Below are 21,401 nucleotides of genomic sequence, written 5' to 3'. Positions count from 1 at the left end.
GCGTTATCACGTTCAAATGTAAATTATTTCTAACATTAGAAATAGTGGTAAACTTGACAGTCAGTAAACACAACGGCTGTATTTGTAACAATAACATGTTTATTTTATTATTGAGAAAGGGGGAATCGGGTAGTTAAACCATTAGGCCATTCAACTATTTTGTGCTACTTTTAAATCTTGTTGACTGATTTACCATGAAGTTAACTCTGAATTACTAATAAGGACTTAATCGACTTTTCCGATAATGTATTCGTTGTCCTTTTCTATTTATACGTTCATTCGCAGGATACTTGCGGGTGAAATAGTTTTGTTTGTTTTTTAAATCAGAGGATCATTTTCTTCGGATTCCAGACGGACAGACAGACGGGGGTCAACCTTAGTCCTCGCCTGTCTCATCTCATCGATATTTTGAAATCGTAAGGTAACATTTCTTCGTTCTGCCATAGAGACTCGACGGTTAATTTCTTGCAAGACATGGTAGGGCCCCTATGTATACATTCAATTTCTAATTCGTATTTTATGATAGTATATGTGTGTAACACCGAACACATGCATGTGAACGATGCTGAAGCATTCATTTAATTATTTAATTAAGTTGGACAGCGAGTCACAAACACTCGAATCCAGCCACCCCAATGGATTAGTACAAACATCGCATGGGGGTGACGGTGTTTGGTTCGACATTTAATGACATTATAAACATGACGACTGATCAAAAGAAACAATTTTGTATGCATATTTTTTATTTCATTTACGCCTTTTAAGGACATAGATCGCCTATTGTACTCGCAAGATGGAATACAGTATCACTCGCAAATACGAATTCAGATCAAGTATCAAAATTGGCAAGTCCGCATACAGTAAATGTTTTTTCACCGACTAGATAAAAATTAATTTCATTTAAAAATGCAACAGAAGCGAAACATTTTATTCACATATATTTATGAAGTATGCATACTAATTACAGAAAACATCATGGATAATTGGTTTACAAATCAATTTGGCGTGATATTCATCAATTTCGTGACTTGGTCGAGTGAATTTTCATGCAATGAGTGTGATCAGTCAACATTTTTTAAACATTACCTGTCAGTTTCATCTATTATATCATCATGTACACATATTTATGTTAGACTTATCGTTTAACTTAAATACACATACAGTGTAAAGCCAAATAATGAATTTGATGACGATTCTTACCTTTCCCGTGTCATTTTATTGTTTTGATCACTCGCAAGAGGAAGAGGGGAAATACAGTCGTTTATAGGGTGTGACTACAGGCTATCCTCCAATCTTAACATCTGGGTGATCTCTTCTCAGAAGCATCGGTATTTCGCAAGACAGCTATTTGTCCTTTTCTTCCTTCTGTCCCAACAAACGTAGGCAAGAGATAGCCTTGCAACGCATTTCGCTCCACATTGCGTTCTCAATCAAGTTTAGTTTATACCACCACAGAAAAAATGGGTATAATGACTGGGACGAGAACATTTATATTTTGATAGGAAAAATACTTTGAAATCTAAACGAAAACGCATAAATGTAACCGAACGTAGATACGTAATAGAGATTTGAAATGGAATGTTGAAATATATTCGTTTGCGTATTTGAAACAGCAGATAATTAATATCAAGGAACTGGGAAGAGTAAGGCATAACAGATTTGAACTAAAATATTGATTAATCAAAGCATTAAAAGAGAAAGCGAAATGCGATTAAACACACTTAAATTGGTATGGAAGGTTCGAGGAAAATTAAAATTAATTTGAACTACAATATTTGTTCATAATATACGTATATAGTATTTGTGAATTAAAATTAAAATATCTTCTTAAGCATGTTAAGACAGAGTAAACAATACTTTAATTAATACAAATGTTCACAATTCAACTGTAATAAAATTAAACGTAACATAATGTCATCCCTTATATCTTACACATTATATATTTTATAATCTTACAGCATACCAAAACTTTCTTTACGAAGAAGGGTGCGATTTTTGTACAATCCAAGTAAATGAATTTTTCCCAACGATAGTGCCATTTTGTAGAACTGGTGACGTTTAATCCGGTACTTGAACAGATATATTTTCCGATTTGTGATCAAGCAATGAGATATCAAGTTGATTTTGTCACTACTGTTTACTGTTCCAATGATATCCTGACACCGGTGCTTAGCACGTCTCAGTGGCTGCATTAAAATTGTCAATATTTTGTTTTTGTTGCCACATTAATAAGCCGTAATGATCAGTTTTACCCATATGTCAGCAATATTCCCGCATACGACTACTTAGAAAGAGCAGTAAAACATTGTGTATTAAGTGAAGTGCTATGTTGAACACCATTATTATCATCTTACACTTTTATCTCGTCTACTGGTTTAAGTAACTGTTCTGTCAGGTAATAATAAACAGGAAATGAACATACCCTCACGTAAGCATAACAACACGACACGGGCAATATATGATTGTGGATCTGTTTTTGAACAATGTTAATTCTACATCTGAATAAAATTCATATAAATAATAGAATGAAAGTTTGAAAATGTTCCATAAAATATCGCATCCAAAACTCAAATATATTACGCCAACAACACCTAATGATTTATTGTTATACCATGAATAAATGATATTTATTTCAGATGATTATGGAAAATGGACTGATACAAAAGTGTAAATCATTAATGTTTACATAAAACAGACCTGATCTAGTTAACACAGTAGACCACGTGCGTTTTGTTTGTGATACCGCTTGTGAGCACTTGACCTAATAACAATAGAGGGGAGAGTTAGATGAAATTTATCGACAAAAGCTGGAACTGTCCATTAGAGGAACGTATTCTTAGGACGGATTCTTGATTTTTTTCCTACAAAATTAAGGGACTTGTGGCATGATTTATTTTGGTAAAACTGAGCCAAACTTATTGCAATATGACAGTCATATTGTTGTATATTTATTACATAAAGATACACCAGAACACAAAGGAATGTTATAATGAACTCGGCGCGCAATCTTATGCTGGTGTGATTAAACATGTAATTTATGACTAAAAGAGAAGTTTGAATAGCTTATTGTTTTCAACTAGACTTCCTCATCAGCAATCAAAAACTTAAGAAATAACAAACGTTTTCATCTACTTTTTATCTTTTTCAGATTGGCACACTGCTGAATATTTTCCTACACCTGATCCTAAATCTACATTTGTATCAGGTTTGTTAATATGTGGTTTACGTCGCTTCAACACAGTCTGTTTATGGGGGTATTGAAATGACAACTACACTCACGACCCAAAGTGGAACAGTGAAAGGGCTCCAAAAAGAATAAATAACAACAAAATCCAGGTAGGGGTGTATTTGTTAGCCTGTGCCTGATACTGGTTATTTTCTTATAGTGTAAGTAGATAAAACTAAAAATGTATTCCAATTCAAAGATTACGACTAGGATATGCCTTAATTTAGATAGCGAAGTGTTTAAAGGTTGTTTATGTATATTTTGAAGAAGATCCTCTGGATGCATGGAACGTACCCAAGCCAAATAGCCACAAAACTTGATTGAGTCTTTCATAAATGTAATAAAATGTACAAATTCTGTTTGAATGTACTCCATTATCTCGAAGAACCAAACAATATAACAAAAAATATACGGGGGCCTTTTACAGCCGCCTAAGGCACACTGTTTCCCTGAACGTTTTGTACGGCCACCATGTGTGTGTATCAAATCCTTAAGAAGATCCTTTAAAAACAGCTTGCAACAAAGCAAAATATTAACAGAATTGATTTGATTGAGTCCATTTATAAGAAGTAATGTAATGCGCAACATCGATTATGGAAACATTGATTAGAATCAAGGACCTAAAGGCAAAGGAACAAAAACACATCGAACCAATTAATGCAAAAACGGAGGAACTTCTTACGAAATACTCTGTCCTATTTGAATAACACTTTCATGTTATAGCACATTTAAAAAATAATTAAACAATTTCCTTTAGGAAAAGTCCTGTTTCAAGAACATCCTTTCAAACCGTAACCACATATTTATGTATAGGTTTGTTGAGTTTTACGTTAAGCCGATATAACTATAGGTCAAATGTTAAGCTAGTTATGGCTTCGCAACATTAAAGACTTCGACATCCCAGCATTTTGAACCAAGGTTAGAGGAAAGTGATTTGAAGTTCTTCGGCATCGGAGGCACCCTTTTTCGTAACTGATATATACACAAAATAGAAAATATATGTTGACGCGTGACGAAGCTTGTAAAGCTCTTTCCTTTTATCTTAAAACACTTATGTCCGGTTCTTGATGTTTTTCAGTTGCATACCCTTTTGGTCAATTTTTACTGTTCCATTCACAACTTTATATTTAAAAATGCAGGCAGTATTCTCCTAACGACGACTTAAATGTAGCGTTGTCATCTCTTTCTCTGCCGTCTTCCTAGCGTGAAATGATATTTATCACCTACGTTTGAGAGATTCATATCATTTTCTAACATTCAGGAAACACCTACATGTATGAGCATGGGAAGAGACCATGACCATGATGACCTTATATCTGCTTATATCAAGGTTAAGGATGAAGGCTTTTCAATAAAAAGGTAAACTGAGATGTTCGGTGTCTTAGTTTTGACTGTTAAGGACATACTTAACTGAAGCATTAGTACACGATTACAGCCAGGCCTAGACATTCTATTTTCACAAATGGAAAAGCTTTCTATCTTTGCCGAAATTCACTCGTCATGACTGAATGTGGGTATGTGCAGTCACGACATATAGCTGTTAATCTTGCTTCTGACTGCGCTGACTATTGTAAGTGATTCGTACCAAAAACAACCCCTCAGCATACATTCGTTGTATGACTTTAACGATAAATAGAGGGAACCTTTATCGTGACTCTGACTCTGAAGCTAAATGCGCCGAGTGTGAAACACGATCCAATACTAACAGACGCATGTACCCCGGAAAACTTCAAAATATCACCTGGTAGACAAATCTGGCAGTATCTCTAAACGAAAACCTCCAAGAATCCTTGCTGTTAAACACTACAGAGCTCTGGGCATCATTGAAGTGCTCCATTTCTATGTATTATCAAGAGTTGATATTACTGTTCCTAAAACATGCTAGCCCAACAGCAAAATCTTCGATACATCCATGAAAAAGCGCACGAATCCTTTGTTCTTGTCAAAGCTTTTGTACAATTCTAGGTCATGACAATTTACAATTTTCTTATAAAATTACCTCGCTTTATTAATCGAGGTTATTATCTTGCTATTTTTATCGACAGTTCACAATGCACACAAGTTTTGAGTTATTTTGATTTTATTACTTTTTTCATAGGCTCATGAATGGTGTATCTCTTGTTGCTTTACCTTCTGCAAAACCATTGAATACATGTGTATATTGTCTGTTAGGATTTCTTTTGATAATAAGTTTCGCACTTATTGTGCATTTTGTTTCCATTTCATATGTAACGAGTTCATTGAATGTTTTATTTGCAATATTTGCATAATTAGAATAAGTCATGGTTAATGCAGAATTAACCGGTTTAAATTTCCCAGTGGTGCTATATTGCATACAAACTTCGTAAGATTACATGTTTTATAGAAGATTCCAATAAGGTTTATTGAAAGAGGTTATGACCCAACTATTTTGAGACACACTATGATTTTTGTGTTAAACATTTTCCCATTTGGGCGGTACTCTTCCCGTTTGGTCGTTTCTGATAGGCAGTTCTTTAAGCCCAATGTGATTGAGCAGCTTTGAAATAAGTCTTATGACCAATTTTGTTGGGTTCTTATGCTGTTTCTCATGTTCCTCTGCTTTCTGTGAAGACATCGAGTACAGATTGTGTTGGGAAGTCTAGGCGTTCATTATGGCGCGTTCCTGCAGCAGACGAGTTACCGGCGCGTCAACGTACGCTACGTCATGGTATTGGCATTATATAACTTCCGCTAATAAAGAGAGTTGAAAACACAGCGCATTATTCTTCAGTCCTTCAGACATTGATGGTACCGTGGCAGCTACCGACCTTGCGAGCAGCGCTGAAGAAAGACATCACCATCATTGAAGCTGGCCAGCCCAGCCACACCTTGGAAGTTTATGAATCAACTGCTATGTTCCATACAGGTACAAAGTCCAAGCCAGGCGGTATCCAGAGAAAACGGAATCAACATGATCGCAAAACTTCACGCACGTCCTGTCCATTTTGTGATGATGATGATCACAATGCCACTTCCTGCACCAAGATAAGTTCTTTTGCGGCAGAAACAGACACTGTTAAAAGAAAACACTTGTTTTTAATTGTTTAGGAAATCACCAAGTGTAATCATAACATTCAAACTTCCGTTGTCGCCATTGTCGAAGGAATCTTCATTCAAGCATCTGTGATAAGATTTCGAGCGAAAAGTATAACTTTGATCCAACAATAGCCCACTTCATACCTGCTACTTCCGATCAGCCCATTACCAGTTCAACAGAGCAGTCAGCTGCTTTACATTCAACTACCTATAACAAAGCTATTGTCCTTTTGAGACCGCCATTACGAAAGTTAGTCCTGGGAGACGCATCGCCGATGCAAATACCTTGTTTGACAAGGGTGCTCAAAGGTCATTCATTAATGAAAAACTTGCAGACAAGCTCGAACTACAGCATACCGGAAATGAATAAATACATGTAGCTGCCTTTGGTTCCTCCTCACAGAATGTCAGGCATGTTGAAACAGCGACAGTGTACCTGCTCGTAGAATGCAGTGATAAGTTACAAATAAACGTCCTAGTGGTTCCTACAATAGCTGTTCCTTTGAAAAGTTCCGTGTCCTCACTTCCGTGTCTGCGAGATTTGAAGCTTGCTCAACCAGTAACAGAGGATGCTGCATTTGATATTTCACTTGTGATTGGAACCGACAAGTACTGGGACATCGTAGAAAACAAAGTTGTTAGAGGTAGTGAGCCGACAGCCATGAAATCTAAGATAGGATACCTCATGTGCGGTCCACTTCCGGTCACCAGTAGTGAGTCATCAAAGCAGTATATCATGAATACCATCGCCGCTCCAACCGATTTTTACAACCTAGGTAAGTTCTGGAAGCTTGAGTCTCCGGGTATAAGTGTCAAGAAGGAAACAGACGCTACTTCAGGTTTACTTGAAACTTACCAGAAGAACAGCATTGATTTCAAAGATGGATGGTCGATACATTGCTAAATTACCATTAAAAGAGGATACCCTACTACTCAAGGACAATTATAATATACCGGAGAGACGTACACAAAACAACATCAGACATCTTCGTGAAAGTCCAAAACTTTTACAGAAATATGGAAAAATGATTGCTGACCAAAAGAAGCAGAGAGGCTTCATTGAAAAGATTAACGAGAACCAGTCAACCAACCAAGTACACTACATTCCGTATCATGCTGTGGAAAAAAAGAATCATCAACGACTCCTATCCGAATTGTGTTTGACTGTGAAATCATTTTTATTCGCGTAGGACGAATCTTCGCGTATTTCGCGCTAGGACCGATGCGCGAATTTAAGACCGCGCTATTATTAGTTTTTAGTTATAATTTTTCATTACTAAAATTGAAAATGCGCGAATTAAAGCCCGCGCGAAACAGTCCTTTTTCACGTTTGCGCGAAATTTCATGTCAGCGAATTTAAATGATTTCACAGTAGTTGCCGCGAATCACGAGATTCTCCAAGTTTGAACGATTGTCTCGAGTCCACACTAGAGTTAAATGAATTAACAGGAATTTTGATCAGATTTCGACTTAACAAAATTGAGGTTTGCACAGATATAGAAAAAGCTTTCTTGCATGTGCAGCAGGACGTAAGTGATAGGGATATGACACGCTGAGTGACACAACAGATCCTAATAGTCAACTGATTACTTACAGATTTAAGGCTATGCTGTTTGGTGCGACATGTTCCCCATTCATTTTAGATACAACTTTACTGAAACATCTCGATGCCAACCGTGTCGTATTACTAAGAGATTTGTATATGGACAACATTCTTTCCAGTTTGCTACAGAAGCAGATAGTCTTTCCTACATCCGTGTGACACGTGACCTAATGTCGTCTGCTGACTTCAACCTACGGTCCCTGAACTCTAATAGTAGCCGTCTACGTGAACTTTCCGCTTCACAGAAAGTATATGATGCAGATAAGCCGACAAAGATTCTGGGCCTGCGGTGGGACGCTGACGTCGACGAATTATTTCTTCAACACAATACTTTTCCTAAAGGTGACTTAATCACAAAACGAGGATCTTGCAACTGACGACAAAAGTGTACGATCCGCTTAGGAGTTTAAGCCCAGTCACAATACGCGCAAAGATCCTGCTTCAAGACATCTGGCAACAGAAACACGTCTGGGATGTGCCACTTCCGGAAGATCTACAACAGAGATTGAATGACTTATCAAATTACTTTAAAACAGTTTCACGTCACAAGTTTCAGCGTTACTACTTCTCGCCAATCGACATTTCTGACACAGAAGACGACATGCACAATACAGACGTTCACACTGCACTGCACGTCTTTGCTGATACCAGTCTACGAGCCTATAGAACAGTAGCGTACCTATGCAGAGGAAACCAGTCTGCAATTGTTTTGTCAAAGACCCGAGTTACACCTCTCAAGGAACTTACACTCAAAGCTAGGATTGATGGCAGCAGTCATTGTTACACGTCTTGCAAATCACATCTTACAGTCCATTGCTACAGAGTCGGTACATTTATGGTCGGAGAGTCAGATCGTCTTACATTGGTTATTTACCTCATAGAAGCTTGAGAAATGTGTCCAAATCAGAGTATTTGGAATACAACAAACAACAGGAAGTGGAAATATTGTCCACCTAATGGCAATCCCGCTGACCTGCTTACATGTAGCGTACTATCTTTAGAGTATTCAAACAGTGAATTCTGGATGAAAGGTCCTTCATGGTTACATGACCCTTACAAATGGCCGAAGTGGGAGACAACCGACAGTGCCGTGTTAACGACAACAACAGCTGTAACATACAAACATAATCTTCATCAGAAAATGCCGTCGTGGAAATTAATGGAATTAACAACAGATTAGATGTCAGCAAGTTCAATAACTAGAGGAAGTTGCTGTGGGTCACAGCATACGTTATGCGGTTCATTGACAATTGCAGATCACCACGATGCGAAGCCAACCTTGAACCACTCACCGTTTATGAACTACAGCATGCAGAAATTTAGACTTACAAAGTATGTTGAGATAAAGTAATTTGTAATAAAGTTTATTCTTTCTTCATACTGACACTGATATTTTCTAAGAAAACCATTTTCTCTCTAGGCTCATCTCAACAGACTTATAAAATGCGATTCTGAGGTTATATAATGTCATGACGAGCGATAAGTACCACCTGTCAATAGCCACCCTGAACTACGAAAGACCCGTGGTGACATTTCAACTACTTTTACCACATTGTAATTTTCCTGAGGAAGTATGCTCAAGCATTTATAGTTGCTAAATAGCTGATGTTGTATCTTTTTAACATTTGCACCCTCCAATTTTTTTTACTACTTTCGTTGTTATGGACAATATGACTAGAGTTTATGTTTATACCATAATATTATTAGAACTGTTTTTGAAATCGTTAGATAGACTTCTGTTGTCAGTTAATATAGATATATGTAGTAATAAAATGTTTTACAGAACCAGTAATATATGTATAATCATTAAAGTTTCTGATTATCTGATACCGGTAGATTATATATTTGTAAATAATTAAACATCTCACTTGTTTCAATGTCTCACACAAACTTCGTAAGTATGAATTAAAAAACAAAGAAAAATATCAAACAGGGAATGCCACGCACCAAAAACGTAGCCTCCTCAAAACGAAACCCCCAGCACGCAGACGCGTGCACTACACACACACACACACACACACACACACACACCCAAAGCCAACACATAAGGACAGAACGAACAACACACACGCACACAAAGCCAACACATAAGACGAAACGAACAAACAAACGAACACAGTGGGGCACCGCCTTGGAACGGTCAGTGGCAAAAACACCACTGGGGAGCTTAAACCGGTTTATGGTGCACCTAACCTCACTCTTACCCCCACCATGTTCCAAAGACATGGGACAGTGTAAATAAAAGTAATCCCCTCCAGGTGAATCTCTTACACACGTAATGGAAACAAAAAGTCATGGCATGTAAAACACAAAAATGCTCGTGTATAAATATATATAAAACAAACCTTAAGAACCAAAAACGTATGTACTCAATGCCTTTTAAGAAGACAGAGCAACAAGAGAAACACCCTTAAGGGCCCGACGAAACAGTCCAGAAGACAAATATCAAAACAGTTCAGTCCTGGTAGTATTTAAAAACTGCTTATCATAGAGTCCTCCCCCTCTTCCGTCAGACGCAATCAATAAGACACATTTGACCAAGTTCTGAATTTGACAGATGAAATACCAGTAGTCAATAAATTTGTTTTAATAGATATTTTTGAACTTCTTTTTTTGGGGGGGGGGGGGGGGGGGGGGGGGGGGGGCTATGTAGTATGGGTATAGTCACACTGCCACAGTTAGGTCATGCGATGACATTTTATGGTAGAGAAAGACCCCCAAGGTACATTTCTAGGCATTGCTCTACAACCGCCGACATTCCATAAGCCACCCGGATGGTTTATGAGCATGAAGAATTGAAACATGTCATGTGAGGTTTCGAACCTTTACCATTCGGCTACGGAGGCCTCACTTGAAATAATGTAGATAGTTTAAAAGTATGATTAAAGTATATCATGAAAGTTACTAAATATAATGACCGCAAATTATTGTTTTGACCGATTGTGTAATTTGATTAATAAACTTTCTCTCAATAAAGGCACTGACCTACAAATTTTGGCTAAAAATGATCTTTCTTTAAAATTGAAGTTTGTCATACTATGGACATTAAATTCGAGTTTTTGTTTCTAAATTATTTTGAATCTACTCAATCAAGAAAAAAGATGCCAGAGCCGGGAATCGAACCCGGGCCGCCATAGCAATGAAAATTTTCCTGTAGTCTTTAACAATATACACCACGGAGGAATATGTATACAACGACCCTTAAATGTAGATATTTATAATTAGGCAGTTTACCTCAGTAAAACGTTAAAAACGCTTTTCAATTTCCAGTGTAAAAATTAGTTAAGACAACTAGTTCTCATGTGTTTCAAGTCTGTCAGTAATTAATTCAAAGCTTTCTTTAGAGGTATTAGCATTAAATTCTTGATACCTAAAATTTTCTCTTTTTTCTGTTGCCGTATGATCTCAAGGACAGTGCTTTGAATAATTAATATCTATTTGGTGTTATCATCATTTCTTTTTCTACATACAGATCAAGCATTAACTAGTTACAGGAAATTACTGTAACTGCATCTAAAGCATGATTTAACATGACAATAAACTATTGATACTTTTTTGTTTTAAATACTCATTTCTACTTTATTTGCATATTAAAAATGATTCATTTATGAAGTTTATTAAAGTACAAAGTTCATTAACACCTCTCCCATTCATCTGGTAATAAAAGGTACTCATTGGCAAGCATTTCTTATACAGACTGTGAAGGTCATAAAGGATATTTTATGATCCAGGGCACTGGAGTCAATCAAGGGTTATGTTACATCATGAACACATTTGCAATGATCTCTAATGAGATGGTGATTATTATAGCTGGGATGTAAACTGCCCAGCTCAGATCGCATTTGTCCAGTCGTTAGAGTCAGAGGTAAGAGATATTGATTTTTTTTCCAGAAAGTGGTATCAGAGAGGATTGATTTTATGGCCAAGTGCTTTACATTTAATGACTCTAACGACTGATGCCAGTTTAGCAGAAATTATGTGGATCAAAAGCTGTCAGAGTGTAACATTTCACTATGAAATCGATAATATGGACTCCAAAATGACTCAACTACCTTTAGTCAGACAGCTACGACTGTTCAAAAAGGACACATGAATTATTCGAGGTGGCGGAAGAATCCATAATGCACCACTCGATTTCCCTATCTACTTCCGGCTAAACATCCCTTCACCCGACTTCTTAATCAACTTTCACACGAGAGTCAACTTCATGCTGGGATTAGTGCTAGTATCACCCACTTGCGTCAGAAATTCTGGATACCAACGATCCGCCGTAAACCGGAAGTGTGTTACATGCCGCAAGGTCAAGGGAAACAATATACAGCACCTGACCCACAGCCGCTACCGAAGAACAGAGTAGAAGATACTCCGCCATTCACCGTCACAGAAGTTGATTTCACTGGGGCATTGTATGTAAGGAAGTACAACGGAAGTGAGTTAGTACATAATCTATCAGAGGAATCCTTCATGGCAGCATTCAGACGATTCACCACCCGGAAGTCACTCCAACGCATCATGATTTCGTACACCCCACGACGTTCAACGCTACGTCACGCAATATAAGAGAGCTGACGCAATCCAGAACTGTTCGAGAAACCCTCAACAACGGAGGAAGCGCGAGGCGATTCATCCCTAAACGAGCTTCATGGTTTGGTGGTTTGTGAGAACGACTAATTGGTCTTACTAAAACCATCATAAAGAAAGTTCTGGGCCGTTCATTTGTCGCCTTCGAGACACTTCAAACGTTGGTTACAGAAATTGAAACCATTATGAATGACAGACCACTCACATAATTATGTCTCATCTGATTGTACCGACCTACAACTTACGCTAGCCCATCGACTTCACAGTCGGTGTTCCCTTCCAAACTAAGATATTGCGGAAAATGTTGAGACCGGCATTAATTTAGTTTAATTAATTTAATTAATTATATGGAAATAACGAAGCGCGCCAGGGTACAAGCGAATCTGATCCGCCACTTCAGGGATAGGTGACGTCACGAATACCTCACCAGTCTGCGAGAACATTAGCAGAAGACAGGTAACAACACACAGACAATCAAAGTTGGAGAGACGTACACAAAACAACATCAGACATCTTCGTGAAAGTCAAAAACTTTTACAGAAATATGGAAAAATGATTGCTGACCAAAAGAAGCAGAGAGGCTTCATTGAAAAGATTAACGAGAACCAGTCAACCAGCCAAGTACACTACATTCCGTATCATGCTGTGGAAAAAAAAGAATCATCATCGACTCCTATCCGAATTGTGTTTAACTATAGTTGCCGCGAATCACGAGATTCTCCAAGTTTGAACGATTGTCTCGAGTCCACACTAGAGTTAAATGAATTAACAGGAATTTTGATCAGATTTCGACTTAACAAAATTGAGATTTGCACAGATATAGAAAAAGCTTTCTTGCATGTGCAGCAGGACGTAAGTGAGAGGGATATGACACGCTGAGTGACACAACAGATCCTAATAGTCAACTGATTACTTACAGATTTAAGGCTGTGCTGTTTGGTGCGACATGTTCCCCATTCATTTTAGATGCAACTTTACTGAAACATCTCGATGCCAAACGTGTCGTATTACTAAGAGATTTGTATCTTGACAACATTCTTTCCAGTTTCGCTACAGAAGCAGATAGTCACTATGAAATCGATAAAATGGACTCAAAAATGACTCAACTACCTTTAGTCAGACAGCTACGACTATTCAGAAATGACACATGAATTATTCGAAGTGGCGGGATATTGCGGAAAATGTTGAGACCGACATTAATTTAGGTAATTATACGGAAATAACGAAGCGCGCCAGGGTACAAGCGAATCTGATCCGCCACTTCAGGGATAGGTGACGTCACGAATACCTCACCAGTCTGCGAGAACATTAGCAGAAGACAGGTATCAACACACAGACAATCAAAGTTGGTGATGTCGTGCAAATTCAAAATGACGCTCTGAGAAAGCAATGGAAGCTTGGTATTATCACGGACATAATCACCGGAAATGACGGCCTTACACGAGCAGCGATGGTGCGTATCAGGAACGGACACGTGACTTCAAGACCTATTGTGAATTTGTACCCATTAGAATTAATTTCACACGATGAACCCTATGATTATATCAAGAACATTTTTATGCAGTTATTCAATATAAACTACTCGTGACCCGGAGAATGTTTGAAAGTTTAGGCGTCCGTTCTAGCACGTTCCTGCAGCAGACGACTTACCGGCGCTTCGACTTACCTTACGTCATTGTATTGACATTGTATAACTGAGAGTTAACAACAGAACGCATTATTCTTCAATCATCCAGACAGTTTTTTTTTCACTAGCAGTTTAAAGTTTACATACTTTTCATTTTGTTACCATTGTGTGTGTAAGGGATTCCCCCAATTTTAAGAAGCTTCTTGTTCTTATTCAACGAGCAGATCACTGGCACCAGACCAGAAAGGAAAAGCCACTGTACTTGTTATATCCTATCCCTAGGTATACTATAAGAACCACGGTCATGTACGGGAAATGCATAGTACACAATTACCGAAATGCGCGTTTAAGGAAAGAAATGTGCGATTGAAATGTGTTAGTACATTTTCCCATTCATGATCATGGTTCTTTTAGTATACCTAGGGTTAGGGTATAACATATACAGTGACATTTTCTTTCTGTTCTGATTATATGTAGAAATTCGACTGTCGTCGCCGGATAAAGATATCTGTGTATCGTTACATCGCTAAAAGATCACTATTTATACACGATGGGTGGTTATACGTCAGGCGCAGCCCGAGTGGTTTAATTATTTCGACCGTATAGCCGCCCGACTGTATAAATAGTGTTAAAACACCGTTTTGCTATAAATTATCTTCATTCTAAAGTATCTTTTATTATAAAATCTAAATAAAATATGATGGAACTGTATATTGGCGCATGTAGGGCGCCAAATGGTAGGTGGTCATGCTCCTTTGTTTACATGTATATACACGCCAGGACCGGAAATGGTGATATGTCTTGCGGAATTATTCCATTAGGCGAAAATGGTGACGAATTATTCTGCAGAGGTAATAACCAACTCAGTGTGTGTGTGAATTAATTAAGACAGTTATGTGACATTTCAATGAAAGTGTTATTTCACCAACATAATATCATTGTGATGATTAAAGCATTGTTAGTCATTTTATAATTTACGTTACAACACGCCAACGTATGTGACGTTGACGTAATTTAAAACTTTCACGTGGTGGTGTCAAATGCAGAACAAAATAGTTCAACCTGCCTAGTATAATTTCGGTGATTCTCCTGCGTTAGCGTTTGATATTTTCGCTTTACAGCGTTTCAAGTAAAAGATTTTTAGAAACGCTTACTTTTGAGAAGAACGGAGTCTAATGAATGGATTTTGTATTTAGTAGAAGTCGTGAAATCTTGATAATATGTTGTTCATAGCTTTGTAATCGACTTCAATATGTAATAACATTCAATTTTTATAAATTACAGCACGAGCAACACGTACACAGACAACAGAAAACTCATATTTAAATACAATTAATAAGTGAATACAAAAATACTTGAATACATGTTGCAAGAATTAATTAATTGCCATATATTGATGATGAGTTTGTAAAAGTCAAGAATCAACCCATATTGAAACTAATTTCAAAGATATGACAGGATGAATAAGTTATTTTGTTTTTGCCATGATTCCCTGCCTTATACGTTTGTAAATTCTAGACATTTATGTATACATTTTGAATTTGGGTTAAGGTATTAAAATGCACAAAATGATACCAAAGAATTGTTGATATTCATAGACTATTACCAACACATTATCAAGGTGCTTGAGGCATTTCATACATGTACTGACAAAACATATTTCGAAATTTCGACGTACTACCTTTAAATATTAACATATGACACATGCTCTAGTAAAACCTATTAAACATAATTCTTGGTATTGTAGTGACAAAGTTCCATTCTTTTTTATCTTTAATTCGTAATATCAGTTCATGTGACCGTCATATATGAGTGTGCAATCTTTAACTAAGCTAGGTCACAAATGATTATCAAACTTCCTGGTTTCACGACTACTAGTTTGATAAGTTGTATTGTAACGTCATAATGGTATTTGGCGGCCTCCTCCGTAATTAAGGCCGCTGACTTAGAATCGTTTGCTCCTCACTGTGGGTTCGAGCCTCACACGTGGCTTTGAATTCTTCATGTGAGGAAGCCATCCAGCTGGCTTACGGAAGTTCGGTAGTTCTACCAGGTGCCCGCTTGTGAAGAAATAATGCACGGAGGGGCACCTGGGTTTTAAAGCTGGAAAGTCGCTGTATGACCTATTATTGTGTCGGTGCGATGTTAAACCAAACAAAAACAAAATCATAATTGTATTTATTGTGTGAAATTTGATATGACTAGTGAAATTATATACTATTTAAACAACTTCCTGAAATAACAGTTTAAAATAAATACTTAAACACAAACAAAGGCGAGCAGCGGTAAGGGGATAGATATCTATTGAAACTGGTAGATCGAAGTATGATTTGTTTTACATTTAAATTTCTTTTTTCGTTCTCTTAAGATTCCAACTAAAATTTTAGGCATGTTTTCTAAGAGGAGAAGGATAGGATTATATTTTGACTTTAACTCTATCCAACGAGGGTAATATATTTGGCTACAGTCAGTTTAACATAATTATGGTCCTCTAACATAATAATTTAAAAACTTCTATCACTAATATGTAACATCAGACTAGAATTAGAATAACTTATTACGAAAATGGCATGAACAGTATGTAGGAATATGAAAATAATTTAATTTTTAGGCAACATCAGAAGCTAAAAGCATATACAAGTTAAATCATAAATGTTTTTGTAATCCTTGCATCAAGACCCTAAAATCTCTTATGTGAGAAAAGTACAGAAATTAAATATTTGTAATAACAGAAATAGACTATAGAAAACATTATCAAATATAGTACCCCTCACAACATACCAACGGTAGAATAATCACAAGTATTAATTTCATTGTCATAAAACTAAACTTAACTAACAAATTAATATCACATTAACGAGTTATACATGCATGTTTAACAGATAATCAACGAACAAGGTAGAAAATTTACTTGTACATCTTTCAGCATAAGATTAAATTTCTATGATAAAAATCATTGTTTTAGGAAAATAAATTAATCATTCAATCCTCACGGTACTAATAAAAGTCCTTAAATATGTTTTCACGCTGACATTTTTTTACCAAATGACAAAATGATTGCCTGAGATATAGTCCTTTGACAGTTTTAGCTATTACAGCAGTGCTGCAGAACCACTGCTTTGTCGATTGTCCGGTTCAAACAGGTGGACTTGCCAAATCTACTAATCAGTTGTAAAGGTGATAATTTGGCCTGGTTCAATTACTTCTTTTTCATGTCCATGTCTGTCAGCTATAATGTCGTATAAATCCAGATTTGACTCGTATTTCTGATTCAAGTACTTGATGGCACATCTGAGAAGCAAACATATTGAGTAATTTCCAGAGTTATTTGGGTCAGTACGGCATTGAAACTGTCCCCATGTAATTATTCCCAATAATTCGATGCAGCCATCGTCGGCTTCCCTTGCAACAACCCTGCCGCTGTCACCTCCCTTTGCAAAAGATTCTCCATTCACATCATCAACTACAAAGTTACTTTCGGGACAAATAAGATCTCGTAGGTTTTTATGAAGATCAGGCGTTGATAATACAATTCCTGATTTCGAAATGCTTCTTTCATTTCCCTTTGGTCTGTAGCACTGGAAAACGGTGGCATGGTACAACTCCTCAATTGGACCGTCAAACATACGATACTTTCGCTCTTCATCTGATATATTTCGATAAACCGATTGTATAAAAATCCGCTCTGAATCAATGAATTCAATTAAGTCAACGTCGTTCTTTAGAGATTCTGTTTCTCCCCCAAAGAAATTCTTCTTTTTTCTGGCTATTTTTGTATTTCGTGAAGTCTCTTCAAGAAAGAAAGGTCCGCTCGCGGTTTTTGTTACATGACGGCATACAATCGCACAAACAGGTCCACCTTTGTTCTGACATTTTACAAAACATCCAATTACAGCCTGGCCTTTTGTTTTTTGTTTTCTTTTACCGTCAGTCTTTTTTAGCGCTACTGATGCCATCCAAATTTGAAATGTATGAAGCCGCACCGTTTAAGAATTTCACATTGACAGTATTCTGACTATTTAAATTGTCGCGCGGTGTCACCATGCGTCAATTTAATCTATTAATAAATTATAGGAAACCCAGATAAATATAGATATTATTGGGTTATTCCAACATGTACTGTTGTAATGTTTAATGCGGTTGTTAGGTATACACTGTGAAGACTATTTCGTCAGGATAAATACTAGGAAAACGATGATTAAGGACTCAAAAGATACAAAGGAAATTTGATTATTCATACACCTTGTAAATATGAATCAGGTATAAAACTATGTCAGTTCATTTTCATAAAATGTAAGTACACTATTATAGGTAACTAGGTCAGCTTGTTTTCTATACTATTTATTTATAGCATAATAATAATAATAATATGTAAGCGTACACTTCCAATGCTATCTTATATGATTTTCTGGTCAGCAATATCATTGTCCAAGGGAGTTTCTCTAAACTGCTCACTATACCTGTCTACCTGTCACACAGGTAAATTACTATGCAAAAAATGGCATTGACTATGAAACATATTGAACTATAAATATGTCGAGAGTGTTACAATATTAACCTATTATTTGTAACATGAATAACCATTCTACTTAAGAAATAATATACCAAAAGTGATGTTGCTGTTAAAGTACATATGCGATGAAAGGCGCAGTCCAAGTGATATAATAATACGTACAGACAGTGATTTTATTGCACAGTAATGTCACAATTTCAATCTTCTGTGACAGCAAAACATCTCTGGTCGTGCTAGACTTAAGTTGTCACATTGGTAACATGCATAGTTTTTTTCTGTGTTTTGTGGTTCGATTGTTACTCTTAGTTTCTTAAAGGTGATAAATCACATTTAAGCAACATTTAATGACGTCTTTAACTTTACATAAATTCTGTAAGTGATTTATCTAAGAAACAAAAGGTCAATTACATAGGGTTATAATAAAAATTATATATATTAAAAATGTATGTTTTTCCATTTTTATGAAATTTCGTAATTATCCACTTTTATATGAAAGTCTTTAAAATGCGAACTATTTCCTCTAAAGTCCATATAATGTATAGTTCATATTTGCATTTTTATAGATATACGAATATTTCAACAATCGGAACAAACCGTTTTGTAGCTTGAAAATTCATTTATTTCTATCTATCTTGGTTGCACAACGAGAGTTAATATTATTTTTACAAACTTGAACTTCGGCTAAATTTATTATTCTCAATGCAAATCTTTGACAGTTGTGATACATTATTTTTTATATTAATATCATGCCTTTAAGCTTACGATGCAAAATAACGAGTGACTGTTTGATACCTAGGCCCAGTACTACAATAACAAAAAAGTGAAAAGCGTTTTTGTAAAAAAATGTTGACCGTTCATTGTGTTCTTTATTCTCAAACCTTATTCTGTACTTTGAAGACAACTTTACGTCAATAAGTTTTCACTTTCAAAAGATAAAGGGTTTGTAAAAGTTCTGTAAAACTGCTGTTCCGGTCGTCTTTTCATGGAATATTTAACAATTAAGTCTATATTGATTCTTCAGAGTCACTTTTTCGCATATTGCAAACTTATTTTCACTTGTTCTGTACTGAGACGAAGATGTTAGATGATTTTGTTTTTCTAAGCATTTCAAATCATTTCCAGTCAGTTCTCGTAGTGTTGATGCCATATCTTAAAACATATATAGTTGGTGTTTTAGTAAAACACAACAACTTTTGAAATATTAAATATGGCTTAGTTTTGTAATTATTTTTACAACGTGAGTGCCTTTAAATTTTTGAATAGCTGATGTAACTTTTTAAATTTTCCCCGGGTATGTAATGCATCGCGCCATCTATTTATAGCATAACAGGAAACCCAGATAAAAATAGATTTTGAATGCATCGGTATGGCAACAGCCGGGGTTTGTTTCCTGCTGAGTAATGAGGCGGAGGTTGATATAGAACCATTTAGATAAATATGAGGAATAAAGTATTTAGGAAATTTGATTATTCATACAGGTTGCATTTATAAACTAGACGTACAACTAGGTCAGTAGAATGTTTATTAATAGAACTTTATTTCTAAAGTGTGGAAAGTTGTTTACCTTTACTGCTTACGCTTACGCTGTTTGATATATACATGTACAAGTCATATAATACACATTTTGTTTATTATGCCCATGGAAGACGAATGGGTATAATGTTTTGCTTACTGGCATACAATCCACAAACTTCGTATGTCAGTGTTCCTCGGAAATGAAAATAAGACTGGTCATCATGGGGGCAGGAGAGGGGGGCATGTGTGATAAACAAACAGTTCTTGTTGAAATATTCCGATTAGATTGGTAGTAGATTAGGCCTATATCATTTTATTACAATGTTTTAAGTGAATTATTAGAGTGAAATGTATCAAATATATTATTCACATGTACGAATTAATAAAATTTGGTTTGAAACAATAGATTTTACATATAAGAGCCGCTCCATGAGAACAGCAACATAGTGCGTTTACGACCAGCATTGATCCAGACCAGCCTGCGCATCCGCGCATTCTGGTCTAAATCCATGCTGTTCGCTAACGGTTTCTCTAATTGCAATAGGCTTTGAAAGCGGATGCGCAGGCTGGTCTGGATCCATGCTGTTCACAACGCAGTTTGTTGGTTTTCTCATGACGCGGCTCAATTATATGTTATTGTGGTGTTATATTGTTTAAGAAACAAAAGCCAGCTGGCTGTAAATTCGCTTTAAGTGACAGATTATTAAGATTTGACCGCGTCATCCCCTAAAATAATGCGTTTTGATGATCTTTTGTTGCATAGTATCTTGAACTTATGTATTGAAACTGATTATGTGGATTATGTGTTTGAAATAAAGAGGTTTTTAGATAAAACTGTAATGATAAGAAATGAAAAGACAAGCTCCCAATTTCATTAGACTTCAATGGAGGATCTTACACCAATGTCTTTTCATATTGAATTTATTAAGCGAGTTGAATAAGATAAATTGCAATGGTCTATCGAGAAGTTAATCGTGCCTTTTCACAGGTTTAATAAAGTCAACATAGAAAGACACAAACGTAAGATTCGTTAGTTTTTTTCCTTAAACATCGAAATTCCTTCTTTCTATTCTATACCTGTTTTAGACAAAGTCAATAATTCGGCCAACTTTCTCTATAAAAAATTTATTACACTTGTGTTCTACCAAAATAATAACATGGCTTTATTTCTGTCACAAAACGTCAAGCATGTTAAAATATTATTATCTTCACATTTTTGCGGTAAAAATAGCCAAGTTTACTGAAGAAAAAAAACAGAAATAAAAGAAAGCTAGTATAG

This window comes from Mercenaria mercenaria, chromosome 7, assembly GCF_021730395.1.
Source record: "Mercenaria mercenaria strain notata chromosome 7, MADL_Memer_1, whole genome shotgun sequence".
Taxonomy (NCBI): Eukaryota; Metazoa; Mollusca; class Bivalvia; order Venerida; family Veneridae; genus Mercenaria; species Mercenaria mercenaria.
Note: the sequence above shows the minus strand (reverse complement) of the source record.